Source organism: Pan troglodytes, chromosome 1 (assembly GCF_028858775.2).
Source record: "Pan troglodytes isolate AG18354 chromosome 1, NHGRI_mPanTro3-v2.0_pri, whole genome shotgun sequence".
NCBI lineage: Eukaryota > Metazoa > Chordata > Mammalia > Primates > Hominidae > Pan > Pan troglodytes.
The window spans coordinates 96827916-96852016 of NC_072398.2; the positions used below are offsets into that span (position 1 = coordinate 96827916).

Here is a 24101-nt window from a genome sequence, read left to right on the forward strand (position 1 = left end):
TTTTATGGTTCAGAATTTTTCTTGATAAATCTTCCATGTGCACTTGAAAGGAAGTATATTCCACTGTTATTGAGTGGAGTGTTCTATAAATATCAATTAAGTCAAATTAGTTGATAGTGTTCTTCATGCTTCCATATAATTACTGATTTTCCATCTCTGTTTTATCAATTACTGAGAAATGGATTTTAAAATCTCTGATGATAATTGACTATTTCTTCTTGCAGTTTTATCAGTTTTTCTTAGAATTGTAATGTCCTCTTGATAAGGTGACCTTGCCTGGATTCCCTCTACTCTGCTGTGACCTGGAAACTTTCCCCAGGCTTTAAGTTAGGAAAATTGTATTGCTTCCTTCATTTATCTTTCCTGTAGTGCAGTGGGTGGAAACCTTTTTTTTATTTATTTTAAGTGACAAAAGTGGGAGGGTAAATCCAATCCACGTTACTCCATCTTGGCCAGAGAATCATGAAGGCAATAACTGAGTATAGACTGAAAAGAGATAAGGAAGCAATATCTGGGACAGCGCACTCCAGAGAGAGGAAACTCTGAGGTGAGTATGTATCTGGCAAGCTTGTGGAACATCAAGGAGGCCAGTGTGGCTAGAGCAGAGAGAGTAAGGGGAATAGCAAGAGATGAGATCAGAGATCATTTAGTCCCTCTCTGGCCTGTGGCTTACTCTGAGCAAGATGGGAGCCACTATAGGGTGTTAAGAAGAGGAGTGACATGCTCAGACTCAGACTCCTGTTTTAAAATGTTCACTGTCTACTGAGTTGACAATGGACTGTAGAACAAGCTTGTCCAACCTGCAGCCCATAGGCCACACGCAGCCTAGGATGGCTTTAAATGCAGCCCAACACAAATTCGTAAACTTTCTTAAAACCATATAAGATTTTTTTTTTTGCTATTTTTTTTTAGCTCATAAGCTATCTTTAAGGTTAGTGTATTTGATGTGTGGCCCAAGACAATTCTTCTTCAAACGTGGCCCAGGAAAACCAAAAGATTAGACACCCTGCTGTGGGGTATTAAGAGTAGAAGCAGTTGTGTCAGTCAGGAGGCTAGTACTACCAGCAACAAATGATGGCAGTTTGACCAGGATAGTAGCAGTGGAGATGATAAAGTATGCAGACTCTTATTATAATCTGAAGATAAAATTGGTAGGATTTACTAACAGTTTGCCTGTGAGGATGAGGGGAAAAAAAGAAGTTAAGAAAGATCTAGTGTCCTTTGCATTATACCATAGTATTTATCTTTTGTGTTTGGCAAAAAGGTCTGGGGGTTATCTCTCCTATTATTGCTGCTACAGAATGAGCACTTGTATATTTAATGCTTTTTCTCCTACTCCTTTCCCAATGATCCAACACATATTAGCTCCTGTGAAAACTTATTGGGTGTAAGAATTAAAGCATATGAGACTCCCTTTTCAAGTTGAAAAGTGGGTTTGGTGGAGATGTGGATCAAACCACAGCTAATCTCTGTGTTTCTTAGGATAGGGGCCACGGAATCTATATTTAAATTAACATCTAAAGGGCCTTCCCTTAACTACCATTCTCAAAATAGAGATCCAGCCTGCCTTATGACTCACAACCCCATTTGACAAGCAGCTCAGCTTAGACTCCAGATTGCTGGGTTGTGGAACTAATAGGTGAGGGAACCAGTCCTACAGCAAGCAAGTTCTAAACTTGGCTGGTATGTACCTGCCTCAACTTGCCTCTGGCTTTACACAAAGACCTAATTTGGTTGGGCTTTTCTTCAGGTGAACTGCAGCTCCTAGTAGCCTTGAGAAGCTGGCTGGAGAAAGAAACAGCTGAAATTAATATGTCAACTTTACATTTAGGCAGAGGAAAGCTTTAAAGCTGCAGAATATACACTCACAGAAGACCTTCAGTCAACAAATGTCTCCCTGCTACTTAGACCAAGCTGAACCATTTATTACTCCCTGTTGGAATTCTATAGGATAGGAAGGCAAGAGCCAGGAAGTAGAGAAGTCAGGAGATCTACAATCCATTGAAAACTACTGGGAATCTGGCTCCTTATAAAAGAGAAGGAACAGAAAATGTATTCTATCTATAAAACTCCAAAAGATTCCATAGATTTAAGATCTGAGACAAGTAAGTCTTCCTAGTGAGGATCAAGTGACTAAGAACCACAGATAACCAAGAAGAGGCTTACAGTGGCTAGTGCAACCAGAGCAAATAAGATTATGGATTGGAGAACCGGATAAATATACTATAAATCCCCTGCTCCCAGAGAATCAGTCATAGACTAAGTGAACTAGAAAGAAGGAGAGAATCTATGTATCCCGCAGGCAAATTCAGGGACTATGCTTTGACCTGCTGCCCTAAAAGTAAGTGGGTGTGATCTGAGGATTCTATCTTCATCATAGGCAGAGTTTGCATCATTATCATTAGCATCATAAACAATATCAAGATTATTGGCATTGTAATCATCTTTAATCAACGTGGCCCACTAGCCAACTGAGCCAGAACCAAGATGCACTTCCAAGCAGACCAATCACAGGCCATGTTTTTACAGTATTGGATGCCCAGAGATGTTGATTAATCCCAACACAATGTGATTGGGATTAATATATGATTTTAATTCTCAAAACAAAACTTGTAACAGTGATTTTTATGATGATGATGTCATCCACTAAACAGAAAATATAGTCTTTCTAACAAATGCAAAAAATATTACTTTTTAAAAATTTGTGTAAAAACAAAAATTTCTATGATTTATTGAATGGCTGTTCTGTTCCAGGCACTTGACTTAACTCTTTTAAGCTTTGTAACAACCCTGCAAAGAAAATTTCCCCCATTCTCAGAGATGTGAAGTTACATAATTAGTAAATGGCTGAAGCAGAATTCCAACCCAGATCTTTCAGATTCCAATGTCTATACTCTTAGTCACTGGGCTAAATTGCTTTGCTATGAATGTTTTTGTTTTAGTTTTTAGGAAAAAGCCAAGAAACATACTCCTTTAAGAGTCCTACCCTGTGTGTTCCCTGATTTCTTCTATGTGGACCAGATCTAGGAAACAGGTATGAGAAAGTCCTTATTAGAAAAGTCTAGGCTAATAGTTCCTCCTCTTGCAGCAAAGGTCCCAAGCCCTGCTCTCCATGAATACACCTGCCTTTCAAATCATACCCATCTCAGAAAGGAGTGGGATGTCATCAATGACCACTTAAAAAGTTAAATATTAGTTTCCCTAGGCCAAGGCCCTGGAGCCTCAGGTAGCAGATTCTGCTCCAAGCATCTTTGGCTTGTATAAAACTTGGGGTATTGAGTGGGGCAAGTGGATTACAGAACACAGTCATTCCCTGAGATCTTAGTCACCCTATAACAGCTATGTAAAATAATTACTCTACCTGCCTTTTGTAATTATCTTGCCAAATGGTGATCTAGTATCACTTTTTCAAGACAAGAGTCTCCAAGGAAGAAAACTTACCCCTGAAGAAAAAAATGAGACATTTGCAGATGTGTTTTTCCACAGATCCCACTTTACTGTCTTTTCTCTCAGAGTCCAATGTTCAGAAGTTACTTAAACTGAGCAGTCCCAGGAAATCTAGGCACTGAAGAATAATTAGTGCCAGAGTCAAGAAATAAGCACATGGGAGGAGTGACTTTATTCACAATAGGTAAAATAAACATAATTAATTTTTAAAAGGAGAACAAATGAAATTAACATAATTGCAATAATCAATAATATTGTTGGTTTAATTCATAAATTAAAGTTCAAGCCTGATGCCATAACTCATAGGTCTTATATTTATTTTTCCCTTATCCTGTTAAAAGATGTGTGAGGCAGCCCGAGATATAATTTTTGCCTATTCTTTTCTCATCCATGAGGCATGAAATATCAGCCCTACCGAGTAATGTGGAGCAAATCTATTCCAGTTAAAACTTACAGTGATTTAAGGACAGACAGATGTATATTCACAATATTTGTGCACAATACACCCTGGTCAATATCAAATGGCAAATCCTCAATATCTTTTCAAATAGGTGAGTGTCAAGATCATTTAAGGGTAGTGACAAATAATCCCAAACTCATAAATAATTCCAAACCAATACAATTTCACTAAGGACACTGCACTTAGCACTAGGCATTCCATGTTATAGATCTTCAACAATGTATAGTAAATACCTGTCACCAGGTAGAGTAAATACTATACGTTGTTATAGGAGTATGGAAGAGAGAGAGAGTGTGTGTGTGTGTGTGTGTGTGTGTGTGTGTGTGTGTGTGTGATGTATACATAACCCTTCAACAGTTTTCCTGATGCTCAAATCCCAGGCCAAGCTTCCATCTTGGTCTGGCTTCATTATACTGCTTCACACATTCTCAGACTGCCTCACCACTGGAAGCACATTCCTACAAGAAGGGTCATGATATCATAGAACAGCCTCAAAAAAAAAAATGCCTGCTGAAGTAAATTACTGACAGCCACTGGACAAAAGTCAGTCTGGTTACTTTAAATTCATACTCAACAATGAACTCCCCCCTTTTTTTTACCTTATCAGTTATTCACTTGACTTACAAACTCTAAATGCATATTGTTTCAAAAAATCAAATGTATGACTTAAAAGCTGGTATTTTCATCTACCAATTGACATTCAAAAGAATGTAATGTTCCAAATGCTCTGAATGCCCCAACACTTTAAGCATATACTTGCAGCCTTTTAGAGAAATTATTTTGATTACACAGATTCTAGATTGTTTGTTTTAAGGGAAAAAAATCAGTTGCATTACTTAATAATCATAACGTGCAATTTGTCAAAATACAAATTCCAGCTCATCTAGTGAAACTAGAGTTCCAAAGCTATCCACATTCCTTCCCATTCAGTCAGGTTTAGCTAGCCAGTAAGTTTCCAAATCCATCATGGAGCAACCTTCTCTCTGTCATCACAGGTTGTTGATATCGTAGCTCTGAGGAACATCTGAGCTTCTGAGACCCAGCTTCTGAGATCCAGTAAAGTTCAACAAGCATTAGTAGGTCCCAGATGGCACATTTCAGCTGAACCTGGACAAGTCACTAAAGCCCTATAGCGCATTCTGAAAGCCTGGGCGTGTCACCAGGTATCCTCTTTGTGAGACCCCGCTGCTCCAGTACATTGATCTTAAGATACCAACAATGATGTGGTAAAATAAAAATGAAATCCTGGGGTGAGAGCATTCTCAGCCAGTGTAGCTAGTGGATCCAGTTTCCTCAGGGACTCTACATAATGGAAATTTTAAGTTCCTTTGAAGGTTGAGTTCCAAAAGCTGGCCTTCAATTTCACCTAAGAAGAGAGACCACAAGGAGGGAACGGAGTTAAGAATCATCTCCATGAACCATCATGCCCAAAACTTATTGATAATTTTCTAAGTCAGATTAAACTTGACAGTATGAAGACGGGAAAATATACTGAAGTCTTATTACGTGCTAAGCATTATCATAATGTTACCGAATTCTAAGATGTCTGTAATTGTCCCTATTTCACAGGTGTGAAAACAGAGACAGACTTAGAAATGTTCCCAAGATATTACAGGTAGTGTATGTTGGAGCTATAATACAAATTAATCTATCTGTCTTACTGCAAAGTCAATGTTTCTTCTACCACATCATACTACAAGCCAAGAACATCTCCCTAAACTGCTCTTACAGAAAACAGACATTTAATACACATCAGTGTCCCTGAATCAATTCTCAGGTATCAGCTGTAAGTTGAGTTCATTGAAAACCCCCCAAATAGGAGTTCCAAATAGTTACAACATAGAGAAAATGTTTGGTTCTTATGATAGACAAAGACCCACTTGGGCCCTAAGGCAAGTTCTTAATTTGAACATGACAAGAAGTAAAACAGACTATTTTAACTTGGAGAACCTCCACCACCTTAAATAGGATGAAAAAAAATTAGCACGCATGGTGGCATGTATCTATAGTCCTACCTACTTGGGAGGCTGAGGCAGAAGGATCACTTGAGCCTGGGAAATCGAGGCTGTGTTGAGTCATGATCATACCACTGCACTCCAGCCTGGGTGACAAAGTGAGATGCTGCCTCAAAATAAATAAATAAATAAATAAAAATTTAAAAAAATAAAATTAAAATTAAAAAAAAGGATGAGATGTAGAAACAAAACTTATCTGGCATGCAGTGGAAAAGCCAAAATCTGGAACTTTCACAGGTCCAATTAAAGTTACTTTTAACATTCTAAGGTATAGCTTCCTCTTCAAGAATCCAGTGGCCAACGGTGCATAAGCTTCACCAAATGGGCCTAAAATCAAAGAGTCTGGTAGTGCCTAGAGCCTGAGCAATGTAAACATGGAATAAGCAGAAGGTGATGAGATGAGTAGAACAAGGCAGGAAGGAGGCCCAGACACAGAGAAATGGTGTAACTGACTGTGCCCTACCTCTGGACTTCAGGCCTCTGCTTTGTTGAGCTAAATAATCTTTCAGAACCCAGGAGGGCAAAAGTTTCTGCAGGTATCAACTCAATTCTTAAAACCAGCACTTGGATTTCTTTCCAAAGTGTGCATAGGCGTCTGTGAAATGGGGACAATAATTGTTCTCCAAAATCGCAGCTGAAACGACCTGCTATCTGTCCACTTGGACCCTGATACTAATAACACCTATGATTATTACAGAGGGTAAACTAAGGCATTAAGAAGTGAGGAAACTCACTTAAGGACATAGACATCATAAGAACAATAACTCAATTGCACATACTCTGTACACACACACACACACAACGAACTGTATACTTTAACCCATTTCCCAATTAGGGAAAAAAAGTGCAGCTCACTGCCAGCACAGTATTCTGGGGGCAAACACAAAACAGATTAAAAGGTTGATATTTATGATATGTGAATTATATCCCAAAAAAGGTGGTTTATTTTCAGAACCATGACTTGCCTTCTACGCAATGCTTTTGACAGAGGCGTAGTATTTCTACCTTTAAAAGCCACTAGTAAGTGCCTTCTAACTCATTTTTATCAAACATTATCAAGTACTTTCTTTGTGTAAAATGCTGTGATAGATTGTATGAAATATTTATCAAAATAAGTTTGCAGTAATTATATAGTGTACTAAGAATGTATTATATGCCAGGCAGGTACTAAGCAATTTCATATGTTAAGTAATTGCCACCTGTTAGGTAAGTGTTATTGTTCCCATTCTATAATTTGGGAGACTGAGGCTGAGAAGATTAGATAATTGTACAAGAAACGCAGTAAGAGGCAAAATTGAGATTAGAACTTAGGTCTTTCTGACTATAATTTTATCCATTATGCTAAGCAAGTAGAAGAGGAAGAGAGACCTAAATGCAAAGAATACAAAAGACTGAATAATGGAGTTCTGAACTATGGAGGAGTTTCAGAGTTCTCAACTATAATGCTGGAGTGACAGTGCAAAAATGCTTTAAAATTCTGTCTCAGTGTGGAGTCTGGGGCCTGAAAGTCTTTCTGACACAGCAGCCATCTTAACAAAAATGCACTTCCAAAAGATGCATATGATTGAAAATGACCATAGTATCCAACAGCAAACATAACTTTCTGTGTGGTTGTTTTGGTCTAGGATTCCTTGGCTATGTGAGCAATTGACATATTTCAAGGGCCTATTCATTAACATTTTATGAACAGACACTCATTCTTAGTGTTTACCAAGCTCTAGGTGCTGCCTAGATGGTGGAATGAATAAGATATGATGACTGGCCCAAAGCAATGCCCAGATAGGAGTTTATTGACTCCATATATGTAGAATATATATGGTTAAGTGCTAGGCTTTAGCATCGGCTAGCATGTGTATCTGTTCTAGTGCTGCTACTAACTAGCTGCGATTTGTAACAAATGTTTACATTGCTCTATACTTTTATTACCTTATCTATAAAATGGGGTTATTTTGAGGAATAAATAGATAAGCATGTAAACCTACCATGTATAGAAGATAGTAAGCACTTAGCACTTAATGGTAGCTGCTATCCTCCTCCTCATCATCATTATCACCCGGTAGCAAAGTACAGCAGAATTGGCTCTCCATGCTTAAGACTTACAGCTCTCTGATTATTTTTGTTACCCTCAAGTATATTTGATATACTTTCTGTACATAAGTGAACATTTTCCCAAGGGTCCAGGCCCTAAACATGCCAGACTACCAGTGGATGGCAGAGTGCTGGAAGAAAGCTCACTCTAAATTCACCCTGAACACATCTGAAAACATTATTTTTATATATAGCCAATTACACTTTTCTAGCCTAGAAATGAGCCTTCACAAGGTCAGAGAATGTTTCCTCTCTTCCTAACAGCACTCTGTATGTTACTTTTTTATATTATTTGTGTTTGAGTGGGACTTACACTCCTAAAATGGTGCATAATTTTTGCATGATAGTTATATATGATAAATACACAGAGGTAAGTTAGTATAATGGTAAACAGCAATTGCAATAAGGTAGATACAGGTTCAACTTCTGGTTTCTCTGCCTACTAGCTATGACCTTGGAGAAGATCCTTATCCTTCCAGAACCTGTCTCTATAAAATGGGATAATAAATACATATCTCATATGAAGGTTGTGAAGATTAAATGAGGTGATAAGATCTAGTATTTGGTAACATAATATGGTAACTATAGTTAACTATTTATTGTATATTTTTAAATAACTAAAATAGTAGAATTAGAATGTTCCTACTACAAAGAAATGCTTGAGGTGCTGAATACCCCAATTACTGTAATTTGATCATTACACATGGTATGCCCATATCAAAACATCACATGTACCCAACAATTATATACAACTATGTACCCATAACTAAAAGTGCAGATTTTTTAAAGATTGAGATGGTTTGTTTAAAGTATTTAGCACATAGTAAATTCTCAATAAATGTCACTTTTTATTATTACAAAAAAGACATGAATTAGATGAACCTAGTGGCTCAGGTTCATTTTCAATTAAATAAGCATTTATTGTGCACCTTCCAAGTATCTTACACTCTGCTACTTTCTGTGGGTACTAGATAAAAGAAATGTATAACATGAGTCCTCTAAAACAAAGTCTGTGCTTTTCACATGTATATGACCCTGAAAAAAAAGGTATCTTGCAACCATGTCCTCATACTGGAAGGTGGGGCTGGTACTAGCCTTTCTGCAATCATCTGTAGATAACAATGTGAAGGAGGAAGGTAAATATGTAGAGGTGGAGTTAGGTTTGATGGAAAATGAATCACCTCATTCACTATAATCACTATAGCTATATAAGGGTCATTATCCCAATCCATCGTCACCCTGCAAGCTGCATCAGGCTTTATCCTACTTGTTCCTTTGGTGAACCAGGTGAGAGAAAATTCATCCAGCTACATTTATGAATATTTGGTGTTGTCCATAGTAGAAGTCTAGGGATATAAGCTAAGGCAGAGTTCATGTATATTTTGCCTTTCTTTTCTTTTTTGTTTCTTTCTTTCATTTTCTTTTCTTTTTGTTTGCTTATTTGTTTGGTTAGTTTAGTTTATTCTGGGGCCTTTTTGTAGTTAAGTTCATTTTTATGGAGAAGATTAATGCAAGTAAAAGTTCACCTTCCTCTAGGCCATTCCACAGTCTGTTCTGAGTCTTTTTCCATGCCCTCTTTTCTGGGCTGTCCAGCTCAAACTGGGAGGCAGCTGGGTCTGTTGCAGAGTCCCTTCCTTATTCAGTGGTGGTTCCCAGAGCTCCAAGATCTAATTATCCACTAGTTAAACTGCTGCCTGCATTGCTGAGCTCTTCTTCTTGATTAATTAAAGAGAACAGTCTTTGGTCAAGTGCTTGACATTAAGAGAGTTCCTACGCTCTACTGAGTTCTACTGTCTCATGCCTATGAAACACCAAGCTATTTTGAGCCCCTTTGCCCATTTTTAATTTGCTGAAGGCCTTAAGGGTCCAGTTTAGCTTCTGGTGCCCAGAGGATAAACAGATGTGCATGGTGGAAGGTCTGTCACTTTTGACTCAAGAAAAGCAGTGAAACTAGAAAGAGAGATTGAGGCAATGGTGTCTGGCTGGTTCTGGAAACTTTGGAAGCCTTAGAACAACACCCAGAATGCCAACACACTCAAAGTGTAGAGATACTATGTAGAGACTATACTTACCCATGACAGGAAATATAGAGACTTGAGGTCTATTCTCAGTTGAACCAGTAACATACCAAGACTTGATCACAGAAAAGTAACTCAAAGTTAACAAAGTTAATTTTCATTGTGTTCAACGGGGTTGTATCATCCCTGGCCCATTCTTATGTTTTGAGATTTAAAAAACAAGAGGTTAAAAAAATCATGCTGGTTATTATTAAAATGAAAATTGCTGATAAGTTAAAAGGGGAGAATATGAATAATAGGGTTCTTTGTTTTTCTGTGTCCAGGTTCACTTAAACTTGCAAAAAGATGACCGACCTCTTGAGAAGTGTTGTCACCGTAATTGATGTTTTCTACAAATACACCAAGCAAGATGGGGAGTGTGGCACACTGAGCAAGGGTGAACTAAAGGAACTTCTGGAGAAAGAGTTTCATCCAATTCTGAAGGTGAGAGCCATGTACCAGAACTGAAGGCTGCTGGAGTCCTGTACATGCTCTGTTGTATGACCCAGATCAGCTAAAAAGTGCACAGCCCCAGTGAACTCTAAGCAGACTCTATGAGCGGTATTTTGGGGATGCCAGAAAGTCTGTTAAAGCAGCAGATATTTTAAAGAAAGTGAATGTTTCGTCCTCACTTTTCCACCTATGCACTCCTACCTCATAGACTCTCAGACTTTCTCATACACCCAGGCTTTTCCTTAGAAAAAGCAGAAAATAAATTTATGCTAGGACACGAATTAATAAATTATCCTATCAAATGGAAAAAAAAGTATAGAAAGGGAAATCATCTACATAGGGAGTTGACAAAATAGCCATGATTAAGAATCAAAAATAAAATACCAGCATTTTATTCCATCTACTTAAAAAGGACTCAGCTAGGCGCGGTGGCTCATGCCTGTAATCCCAGCACTTTGGGAGGCCGAAGTGGGTGAATCACAAGGTCAGGAGATCAAGACCATCCTGGCTAATACGGTGAAACCCCATCTCTACTAAAAATACAAAAAATTAGCCGGGCGTGGTTGCACGCCCCTGTAGTCCCAGCTACTCGGGAGGCTGAGGCAGGAGAATGGCGTGAACCTGGGAGGCAGAGCTTGCAGTGAGCAGAGATCGCACCACTGCACTCCAGCCTGGGCTACAGAGTAAGACTCCATCTCAAAAAAAAAAAAAAAAGACTCAGTTATTAACTTCAAAATAATAGATGATAAATTCCAACATGGAAGATATTAACATGTAATAGTTACAATTTATGTAAAACTTAGAAATACCAGTTACTGAACTTAGTTTATTCCACTCCTTCCTGTAGGCCTTACCGAAGCACTTAATCCTTTAGCCTAAATCCTTGAAATGTCTTCTTCTGAGGATCCCAGTAGTCTTTATTTTCTATTAAACCTTAACATTTACTGGGTTCTATTAACCTAAAGTAATCCTTTATTGGGCTAAAACTACATCATGTCAAACATCCATAATTTCACAGCGCTATTTGAATGTGTTAGTTGAGTATGCAGGTTAGGCTGACCAGGTCTCCCTTGGTGTGTCACTCATATACAGAACCCAGATGATCCAGACACAGTGGATGTCATCATGCATATGCTGGATCGAGATCATGACAGAAGATTGGACTTTACTGAGTTTCTTTTGATGATATTCAAGCTGACTATGGCCTGCAACAAGGTCCTCAGCAAAGAATACTGCAAAGCTTCAGGGTCAAAGAAGCATAGGCGTGGTCACCGACACCAAGAAGAAGAAAGTGAAACAGAAGAGGATGAAGAGGATACACCAGGACATAAATCAGGTTACAGACATTCAAGTTGGAGTGAGGGAGAGGAGCATGGATATAGTTCTGGGCACTCAAGGGGAACTGTGAAATGTAGACATGGGTCCAACTCCAGGAGGCTAGGAAGACAAGGTAATTTATCCAGCTCTGGGAACCAAGAGGGATCTCAGAAAAGATACCACAGGTCCAGCTGTGGTCATTCATGGAGTGGTGGCAAAGACAGACATGGTTCCAGCTCTGTAGAACTGAGAGAAAGAATAAACAAGTCACACATTAGCCCTTCTAGGGAATCTGGGGAGGAGTATGAATCTGGATCTGGATCAAACAGTTGGGAAAGGAAAGGTCATGGTGGTCTGTCATGTGGATTGGAGACTAGTGGGCATGAATCAAACTCTACTCAGTCAAGAATTAGAGAACAAAAGCTTGGGTCTAGCTGTTCAGGTTCAGGAGACAGTGGGAGGCGAAGTCATGCATGTGGTTATAGCAATTCAAGTGGGTGTGGAAGGCCACAAAATGCTTCAAGTTCTTGTCAGTCACATAGATTTGGAGGGCAAGGAAATCAATTTAGCTATATTCAGTCAGGCTGTCAGTCAGGAATTAATGGAGGACAAGGCCATGGCTGTGTCTCAGGAGGTCAGCCCTCTGGATGTGGTCAACCTGAGTCTAACTCCTGTAGTCAGTCCTATAGTCAGAGAGGATATGGAGCTAGAGAAAATGGTCAACCACAGAACTGTGGAGGACAATGGAGAACAGGCTCAAGTCAGTCCTCTTGCTGTGGACAATATGGGTCTGGAGGTAGCCAGTCTTGTAGTAATGGTCAACATGAATATGGTTCCTGTGGCCGCTTTTCAAACTCTTCTAGTTCAAATGAATTTTCCAAATGTGGTCAATATGGGTCTGGTTCAGGTCAGTCTACTAGCTTTGAACAACATGGAACAGGCTTGAGTCAGTCCTCTGGGTTCGAACAACATGTATGTGGCTCAGGTCAAACTTGTGGCCAGCATGAGTCTACATCAAGTCAATCCTTGGGCTATGACCAGCATGGGTCTAGCTCAGGTAAGACATCTGGCTTTGGACAACACGGGTCTGGCTCAGGTCAGTCCTCTGGCTTTGGACAATGTGGGTCAGGCTCAGGTCAGTCCTCTGGCTTTGGACAGCATGGGTCTGTCTCAGGACAATCCTCTGGTTTTGGACAGCATGGGTCTGTCTCAGGACAATCCTCTGGTTTTGGACAACATGAGTCTAGATCACGTCAGTCTAGCTATGGCCAACATGGTTCTGGCTCAAGTCAATCATCTGGCTATGGCCAATATGGGTCTAGAGAGACATCTGGCTTTGGACAACATGGGTTGGGCTCAGGTCAATCCACTGGCTTTGGCCAATATGGATCAGGCTCAGGTCAGTCCTCTGGCTTTGGACAACATGGGTCTGGCTCAGGACAATCCTCTGGCTTTGGACAACATGAGTCTAGATCAGGTCAGTCTAGCTATGGCCAACACAGTTCTGGCTCAAGTCAGTCATCTGGCTATGGCCAACATGGGTCTAGACAGACATCTGGCTTTGGACAACATGGGTCAGGCTCAAGTCAATCCACTGGCTTTGGCCAATATGGATCAGGCTCAGGTCAGTCCTCTGGCTTTGGACAACATGTTTCTGGCTCAGGACAATCCTCTGGTTTTGGACAACATGAGTCTAGATCAGGTCATTCTAGCTATGGCCAACATGGTTTTGGCTCAAGTCAATCATCTGGCTATGGTCAACATGGGTCAAGTTCAGGACAGACATCTGGATTTGGACAACACGAGTTAAGCTCAGGTCAGTCTTCCAGCTTTGGCCAACATGGATCAGGCTCAGGTCAGTCCTCTGGCTTTGGACAACATGGGTCTGGCTCAGGACAATCCTCTGGCTTTGGACAACATGAGTCTAGATCAGGTCAGTCTAGCTATGGCCAACACAGTTCTGGCTCAAGTCAGTCATCTGGCTATGGCCAACATGGGTCTAGACAGACATCTGGCTTTGGACAACATGGGTCAGGCTCAAGTCAATCCACTGGCTTTGGCCAATATGGATCAGGCTCAGGTCAGTCCAGTGGCTTTGGACAACATGGGTCTGGCTCAGGACAATCCTCTGGCTTTGGACAGCATGAGTCTAGATCACATCAGTCCAGCTATGGCCAACATGGTTCTGGCTCAAGTCAATCATCTGGCTATGGTCAACATGGGTCAAGTTCGGGACAGACATCTGGCTTTGGACAACACAGGTCAAGCTCAGGTCAATACTCTGGCTTTGGACAACATGGATCAGGCTCAGGTCAGTCCAGTGGCTTTGGACAACATGGGACTGGCTCAGGACAATACTCTGGTTTTGGACAACATGAGTCTAGATCACATCAGTCTAGCTATGGCCAACATGGTTCTGGCTTAAGTCAGTCATCTGGCTATGGTCAACATGGGTCAAGTTCAGGACAGACTTTTGGATTTGGACAACACAGGTCAGGCTCAGGTCAATCCTCTGGCTTTGGCCAACATGGATCAGGCTCAGGTCAGTCCTCTGGCTTTGGACAACATGAGTCAGGCTCAGGAAAATCCTCTGGCTTTGGACAGCATGAGTCTAGATCAAGTCAGTCTAATTATGGCCAACATGGTTCTGGCTCAAGTCAGTCATCTGGCTATGGTCAACATGGGTCTAGTTCAGGGCAGACAACTGGCTTTGGACAACACAGGTCAAGCTCAGGTCAATACTCAGGCTTTGGACAACATGGATCAGGCTCAGGTCAGTCCTCTGGCTTTGGACAACATGGGACTGGTTCAGGACAATCCTCTGGTTTTGGACAATATGAGTCTAGATCACGTCAGTCTAGCTATGGCCAACATGGTTCTGGCTCAAGTCAATCATCTGGCTATGGTCAACATGGGTCAAATTCAGGACAGACATCTGGATTTGGACAACACAGGTCAGGCTCAGGTCAGTCCTCTGGCTTTGGCCAATATGGATCGGGCTCAGGTCAGTCTTCTGGCTTTGGACAACATGGGTCAGGCACAGGTAAATCCTCTGGCTTTGCACAGCATGAGTACAGATCAGGTCAGTCTAGCTATGGCCAACATGGTACTGGCTCCAGTCAATCATCTGGCTGTGGCCAACATGAGTCTGGCTCAGGTCCAACCACAGGTTTTGGACAGCATGTGTCTGGCTCAGACAATTTCTCTAGTTCTGGACAACATATATCTTACTCAGGTCAGTCCAGTGGATTTGGCCAATATGGTTCAGGCTCAGGTCAATCAACTGGCTTGGGCCAGGGTGAATCTCAACAAGTAGAGTCAGGATCTACAGTTCATGGGAGACAGGAAACTACTCATGGTCAGACAATAAATACCACTAGACATAGCCAGTCTGGTCAAGGACAATCCACACAGACAGGGTCCAGGGTAACTAGAAGACGAAGATCTAGCCAAAGTGAAAACAGTGACAGTGAAGTGCACTCAAAGGTCTCACACAGACATTCAGAACACATTCACACACAAGCTGGATCTCACTACCCAAAGTCAGGATCCACAGTTCGCAGAAGACAAGGAACTACTCATGGACAGAGAGGAGATACCACTAGACATGGCCATTCTGGTCATGGACAGTCTACACAGACAGGTTCCAGAACATCTGGAAGACAGAGATTTAGCCACAGTGATGCCACTGACAGTGAAGTGCACTCAGGGGTCTCACATAGACCACACTCACAAGAACAAACTCACAGCCAAGCTGGATCTCAACATGGAGAGTCAGAATCCACAGTTCATGAGAGACATGAAACTACTTATGGACAGACAGGAGAGGCCACTGGACATGGCCACTCTGGTCATGGACAGTCCACACAGAGAGGGTCCAGGACAACTGGAAGAAGGGGATCTGGCCATAGTGAGTCCAGTGACAGTGAAGTGCACTCAGGGGGCTCACACAGACCACAATCACAAGAACAAACTCATGGCCAAGCCGGATCTCAACATGGAGAGTCAGGATCCACAGTTCATGGGAGACACGGAACTACTCATGGACAGACAGGAGATACCACTAGACATGCCCACTATCATCATGGAAAATCCACACAGAGAGGGTCCAGTACAACTGGAAGAAGGGGATCTGGCCACAGTGAGTCCAGTGACAGTGAAGTGCACTCAGGGGGTTCACACACACATTCAGGACACACTCACAGCCAAGGTGGATCTCAACATGGAGAGTCAGAATCCATAGTTCATGACAGACACAGAATTACTCATGGACAGACAGGAGATACCACTAGACATTCCTACTCTGGTCATGAACAAACCACACAGACAGGGTCCAGGACAACTGGAAGACAGAGAGCTAGCCACAGTGAGTCCACTGACAGTGAAGTGCACTCAGGGGGCTCACACAGACCACACTCACGAGAACACACTTACGGCCAGGCCGGATCTCAACATGAAGAGCCAGAATTCACAGTTCATGAGAGACACGGAACTACTCATGGACAGATAGGAGATACCACTGGACATTCCCACTCTGGTCATGGACAGTCCACACAGAGAGGGTCCAGGACAACTGGAAGACAGAGATCTAGCCACAGTGAGTCCAGTGACAGTGAAGTGCACTCAGGGGTCTCACACACACATACAGGACACACTCATGGTCAAGCTGGATCTCAACATGGACAGTCAGAATCCATAGTTCCTGAGAGACATGGAACTACTCATGGACAGACAGGAGATACCACTAGACATGCCCACTATCATCATGGACTAACCACACAGACAGGGTCCAGGACTACTGGAAGAAGGGGATCTGGCCACAGTGAGTACAGTGACAGTGAAGGGTACTCAGGAGTCTCACATACACATTCAGGACACACTCATGGCCAAGCCAGATCTCAACATGGAGAGTCAGAATCCATTCATGAGAGACATGGAACTATACATGGACAGACAAGCGATACCACCAGACATGCCCACTCTGGTCATGGACAGTCCACACAGACAGGGTCCAGGACCACTGGAAGAAGGTCATCTGGCCACAGTGAGTACAGTGACAGTGAAGGGCACTCAGGGTTCTCACAAAGACCACACTCACGAGGACACACTCACGGCCAGGCTGGATCTCAACATGGAGAGTCAGAATCCATAGTTGACGAGAGACATGGAACTACTCATGGACAGACAGGAGATACCAGTGGACATTCTCAATCTGGTCATGGACAGTCCACACAGTCAGGATCCAGTACAACTGGAAGAAGGAGATCTGGCCACAGTGAGTCCAGTGACAGTGAAGTGCACTCAGGGGGCTCACATACACATTCAGGACACACACACAGCCAAGCCAGGTCTCAACATGGAGAGTCAGAATCCACAGTTCACAAGAGACACCAAACTACTCATGGACAGACAAGAGATACCACTGAACATGGCCACCCTAGTCATGGACAAACCACACAGACAGGGTCCAGGACAACTGGAATAAGGGGATCTGGCCACAGTGAGTACAGTGACAGTGAAGGGCCCTCAGGGGTCTCACACACACATTCAGGACACACTCATGGTCAAGCTGGATCTCACTATCCAGAGTCAGGATCCTCAATTCATGAGAGACACGGAACTACTCATGGACAAACAGCAGATACCACTAGACATGGCCACTCTGGTCATGGACAGTCCACACAGAGAGGGTCCAGGACAACTGGAAGAAGGGCATCTGGCCACAGTGAGTACAGTGACAGTGAAGGGCACTCAGGGGTCTCACACACACATTCAGGACACGCTCATGGCCAAGCCGGATCTCAACATGGAGAGTCAGGATCCTCAGTTCATGAGAGACACGGAACTACTCATGGACAGACAGGAGATACCACTAGACATGCTCACTCTGGTCTTGGACAGTCCACACAGAGAGGGTCAAGGACAGCTGGAAGAAGGGGATCTGGCCACAGTGAGTCCAGTGACAGTGAAGTGCACTCAGGGGTCTCACACACACATTCAGGACACACTTATGGCCAAGCCAGATCTCAACATAGAGAGTCAGGATCTGCCATTCACGGGAGACAGGGAACTATACATGGACAGACAGGAGATACCACTAGACATGGCCAGTCTGGTCATGGACAGTCCACACAGACAGGTTCCAGGACAACTGGAAGACAGAGATCTAGTCACAGCCAGGCCAGTGATAGTGAAGTGCACTCAGAGGCCTCACCCACACATTCAGGACACACTCACAGCCAAGCCGGATCTCGACATGGACAGTCAGGATCCTCAGGTCATGGGAGACAGGGAACTACTCATGGACAGACAGGAGATACCACTAGACATGCCCACTATGGTTATGGACAATCCACACAGAGAGGGTCCAGGACAACTGGAAGAAGGGGATCTGGCCACAGTGAGTCCAGTGACAGTGAAGTGCACTCATGGGGCTCACACACACATTCAGGACACATTCAGGGCCAAGCTGGATCTCAACAAAGACAGCCAGGATCCACAGTTCATGGGAGACTGGAAACTACTCATGGACAGACAGGAGATACCACTAGACATGGCCATTCTGGTTATGGACAATCCACACAGACAGGTTCCAGATCTAGTAGAACAAGTCATTTTCAGTCACATAGTAGTGAAAGGCAAAGGCATGGATCAAGTCAGGTTTGGAAACATGGCAGCTATGGACCTGCAGAATATGACTATGGGCACACTGGGTATGGGCCTTCTGGTGGCAGCAGAAAAAGCATCAGTAATTCTCACCTTTCATGGTCAATAGACAGCACTGCAAACAAGCAACTGTCTAGACATTGACAGTTATTTTCTAGTTCTGACCTTATAGTATCCAAAGCAACTAAAAGAACAGGAAGACACGGTTTAAATCATGAACAGTCAATGGTAAGTTATGAACATTCAGTTGATTCTCAGTATCAGTCTCGACCTATTATTATAAGTCAGGAATCTAGTCATGGACATTCTATAGTAACTCATAAACAGTCAAACAACACCTATGTTCAACCTGGATATAACACAGCCAGAAGGGAGGGATGTACACATAGCCAGTCAAATGACCACCTTGGATTTGGCCATGGTGGATTCATTTGGCCATATGGATTCATTTGGCCATGAATCCATATCAGTTCATGGCCATTCAAAATCTAGTTCAATCAGAAAACAGGAATCCCATACTGATAACAAAAAGCATTCAGAAGATTGGGAGAAAGACACTCATGAGCAATTAGGATCTAGGCATGGGAAGTTAGAGTTCAATACAATAGCTATACATGGATCTAGCCAGCAACATTTCGGAGATACAACTTTTCATGGGCAGGTAAGATCCAGCACAGGTTTTGCCAGATAGGTATTAAGTCATGGGCCATCAAGAGATGCCTAGGGTCAGTCTGGATTCAGTACCAATGAAAGACAAGTATACAGCCATGGCCAATCAAATGATAGTTATGAGTAGTCAAATGACAGCAAAAGTCAAAGATACATTTTCAGTCACTTTCTTGACAGCCAAGACCCTGCAGGAATTGAAGAGTATAGGTATAGATATTCATCAAGCAGTGCAACCATATGCAGTGGGGGAGACAAAGGCAAGAGTCAGATTCAAGTCTGTCAGGAGGTATCAGAATATACGGTGAGGATGTGGGCAAAAACAAAGAGGCTCTGAGGCCAGCGGTTACCATACAAAGGAAAGAACAGGCTCTGGTTCCTTCTGCTTAGATAGCAACACCCTACTCTATGAATATGTCCAAGAACAAAGGAGTTATTACTTTGAATAAGAAGCCAACATAAACTAGCCCAAGATAAGAACTAACCCAGAGAAGAAATGAGACACATACATGAAATTAAGGTATTTAACATGATCTCCTCTTTTGGTAGTAGGGGTATATGCCTGTTCTTTCATTTTAACTATAGTTCTGTACTATATTACTTTTGTTTGGTGCCAGGTGTTTTTGTAAGGCTCCACATTCATTGAACTCCTTGGTTAGAAAATAGTGAATGAGGCCGGGCGCGGTGGCTCACGCCTGTAATCCCAGCACTTTGGGAGGCCAAGATGGGTGGATCACGAAGTCAGGAGTTCGAGACCAGCCTGGCCAACATAGTGAAACCCCGTCTCTACTAAAAATACAAAAATTAGCTGGGTGCAGTGGCGGGCACCTGTAATCCTAGCTACTCAGGAGGCTGAGGCAGGAGAATTGGTTGAACCTGGGAGGCAGAGGTTGCAGTGAGCCGAGATCGCACCACTGCACTCCAGCCTGGGTGACTGAGCAAGACTCCACCTCGAAAAAAAGAAAGAAAGAAAATAGTGAATGGAAGAAAAAAATAAACACCATTTGGGGCTATATTCAGAACTATATAATAAAGTGAGATTTGTGTGGTTGGGAATAAAATTAGGTTTTAAAAAAATTTCCGAATTTCAAAATTTGGATTTTCCAGATTTTGTTTTAATTAATTATTGACAAACCTATCCAAGGAGCTAAATGACGTGGTTTAGGAGCCAAAACGTCTCTAGAAACATTATAACACATCCCATCCTGAACAAAGAATGTTGTATAGTTTCCCGCATGAATATTCAGAATATTTGCATCTTTTTGTGTCACTACTGGAATTCTGTACAATTATATTTAAATTTATTGTCATGGCCTTCTGGATATAGGATCCAGAAAATTGTACTTCATAAAAATTGGCAATAAACATTTCATCAAGTTATAGTTTCTCTTCTCTTTAATCTCCACAAACACATAGTTTCCTGCCATGGGATCAGATGCAGTTTTCTTCCACCTCCACACAGCTAGATGGCAGTGAAGCACTCAGGTACTAATAATAAGGACTCCAAAGAAGACAAAACTCAACCATATCTGATCTTTTCCTCAATCTAATCGCTGTCCAATGCTTCTGTAAAGCATTTACAGAAAGGCTTTATACTGATGAGTTGACCTCAGATGTTCTGGTTAATCATGATCATCACAGCAATTATTATCAAACATAATCCCAAGAAGCTACTTTCTAAGACAACCCAAGCTCTGGAAATAAGAATTATACACCATGGATTTTCTCTGTCAAAGATATTAATGGAAGAATCACTATCAATAGAAGCTAATTGGGTCTGGAGGTTTCCAGTAGAAGAAAAACAGTTAAAAATATATTATTCCTGCCTATAAGGAGAAAATACATGAATTTATTATGAATAGTGAGAGAAGTAATGATGAGTAGAAGAATTATGTACAAAATGCACTATCCTCAGTAGAAAGTTTACTACTATAAAACCCAAAGAAAATGTCCAGACTGTCAGAACTAGTAAGAACTTTAAAGATTACTTCCTTAATTTGGAAGTTAAAATAAAAAAGCCAAGCACACCGTATTTAATTAAAAGAGTGATAATTCTCACCATTAAATTTGGTGCTATCCAAATTTATCCTCTTTTCACTCAAAAATCAAGCTACTTTTCCTCCACCTTCACTTTTGGAATTCAAACTAAACTGAAATTCATCAGTGAGTGTTCAAAATCACAAGTCCCTATTAGAAGCAGAAGTTACATGAAAACAACAACAACAACAAACAGGCTCATTCTTCTGACTAGACTCAGAATATATCTATCTAATCTAGTTTTTAAATTTTAATATTAAGAAGGACTTGTACTTTATGAACTTTAAATCGTACTATGTAATCAACATAACACTAGTCTGTTAGTTTGCTAGTGAAAAAGCTACTGTTATACTATTAATGATACTCAGCAAAATTACTGTGTATATAGGAGTTAACGCTAGTAACCAATTCATACCAATCTATCTATCACCATTTATTCACTGAATATAAATACTAATTATCAAAGAATAGTTAGAAATTTAAATTTGATATTTAATCTCTTTCTATTATAGATAAAGTAAGTCTATACCTATAATAAAAAGAGAAATCCATAGATTTTTATCCTACCTCTGCACAGCTAGATGGCAGTAAAGTAAATCTATGGATTTACTTTATTTACAATAGAAGAGATTAACTTGCTAATTGGAAGTGCTGCTATGACCAAGGTATAGGTTTCTGATTCTCAAGCCAAAGCTCTCTCTCTTGTGTCAGGGCGTCTGCACTCATTCCATACATCTGTAATTCCATATTCTACCGCTAGACGGCGGTGAAACACTCAGATACTAATGATGAGTCCAAAGAAGGTAAAACTCAACATCTGATCTTTCCCTCAATCTAATCACTGTCTAAAGCATTTACAAGAAAGAAAGGCTTTATTCTCTAAGTATACGTTTACAAATGTCTAAAGTTTCACTGGTATCCTGAATAAATGTTAATGTGCCTTTATTGTATGTGTGTGTAAATATGTATATGTGTATATATAAATATACAGGTTATGTACATAAATGACCCCCATAATCCCTTAACCACACCCATTTGAAATTTAAATGTAATATATTCCACATTGCTAAAACTCTCAATAATATGTTTTAATCAAATAGGGGGCAATTGTTCCTTATAAATTACACCAGAAGTATTAAATAACTCAAAGAGAGTTACACATCTCCCTTCTAAGATAAAAGGAAAGATAAAAATGAGACATCAGGTATGGTCTACAAAGAAAAAGTTCAAAACTGGGGTGCCCCCATGTGAAACCTCTGTGAACAGTTGAATTTCTTAGATGCTAGAAAGAGAAGTGTCATAGGTACATACAGTTAGAGATTTCCCCTCTACTACCATCTGTGTGCTAGCAACCTGTAGGTAAAGCATTTCTGTGCCAAGAAATACCCAGTGATGTCAAACCATGGCTGAGACTGTCATGGAGAGTACATGGCACTGAAGAGGAACTCTGGGTGGCCAAAATGGGAGGAAAGAAAGATAAAATCCCTCTTCTTACAAACTTTCTAGATAAAGATGACCTTTGGATGAGGGAAATTGAAGGTCAGTTTGTACCAGACACACTGCATGCACTGGCTGTTCTGTTAGAGTGTAATACATAGTCCCTGTGTTCCAAGAGTCCTTGATAACCAGAGAAGACTTTCTAATACTACATGCTGAGTACAACCTTTGTGGAGCACTCTAACACAATCAAAGGTGGGTATGTAAACTGTGGGGAGATGAGCAAGAAAAAGTAGAAAATCTTTAAAAAGTGAAGATTGAGGCAATTCTGGATTTGGTTGGAAATTAATCAAGCGAGCAGACAGAAGCTTCCTCTCTAATAATGATTTGACACAATTAAAAGGCCATTAACTCAGGCTTTGAAACTGGTTTTAAGCAACATCTTACTGAATCTTTGGAAAACATGGTAAGTGAAAGTGAGTGAAACTCTCCTTAAAAGTGCATAGAATTACCAGTAGAAGTTCACAAGTATATTTTTTGCATTATAAAGTCATCTAACACAAAGAAGTATGAAATTTGCAAGGAAAAACATGTTCATTTTCTAAAGATTGTTTAGATATGTTAAGTTGTCTCATATTATTCATTTCCCCACAATGTACATTAATAAAAATCTTATGTTGTCTTACTTTCTACAAATAAAGTGCAGTAATTAGGAAAATGATGAAATGGAGGAACAGCCTCTGGTTCCAAATCACTTAGATGTGTTTCTGGCTTTACCACTTTCTCTAGAATTAAAGTTTTAAGAATTGGCAGGTTATCCGTTTTTAATTAGAACATAGAAATGAAGGGTGGGAGAGGCAGTTTCCTATACTGAGGCTATTAGAGAAGAGGAAATATAGAGAGACCCTAAAATTCACAAATAGGGTGATCTGCTTTGGCTACAAGAACAAGATCTAAGGAGCTCAAGAACTTACATACAAGTACAGACAGATTATCCCTAGCTTAAAGTCATTACTTCAAGATTCCTCTGAGGCTGATTATGAAACAACAACAACAAACAAAAAAATCTGTATCAATCTACTGGTTGCTGCTTTCTAAAACTTGGTACAAAATATTCAATATTTGTGTTATTTATTCCACTCTGGATTAAAAAAAGAAAATTAAAATTTACTGAATGCCTACTCACTATGTTTCAGACACTTGCTCTAAAACAACCTTGCAAGTAAAAAATTAACCATACCTTACAGACAAAATTGAGGATCATGGAGGTTTAAAAAAAATCCTAACAGAGAATACACATCAAATGTTACTTTCCCTCACTTTCTTTCCTCTAAAAATCACTTTATGCTTCCTCTTTTAGAATCAATAGACTAGATAGGTAGATCGATGATAGGTGATAGAGATAGATAGATGACAGATAGACTAATAGATAGATAATAGACTTTAAATATATTTTTA

At 40.9% G+C, this 24101-nt stretch overlaps 1 long non-coding RNA gene across 12 annotated transcripts in view; it reads right to left on the reverse strand.

Annotated features, from left to right (window-relative positions):
• Positions 1–3596: 3596 nt before the first annotated feature.
• Positions 3597–24101, reverse strand: part of LOC100609205 (uncharacterized) — a 185240-nt gene continuing 164735 nt past the window's right edge. For 10 of the 12 annotated variants that reach the window (XR_002939132.3, XR_010152415.1, XR_010152416.1 and 7 more), the window contains one exon: positions 3597–5273. This is a non-coding gene — a long non-coding RNA (uncharacterized LOC100609205). Of the gene's footprint in view, positions 5274–5922; positions 6029–24101 lie in introns of all 12 variants that reach the window. The other 2 variants (XR_010152414.1, XR_010152413.1) reach the window with 2 other exon arrangements.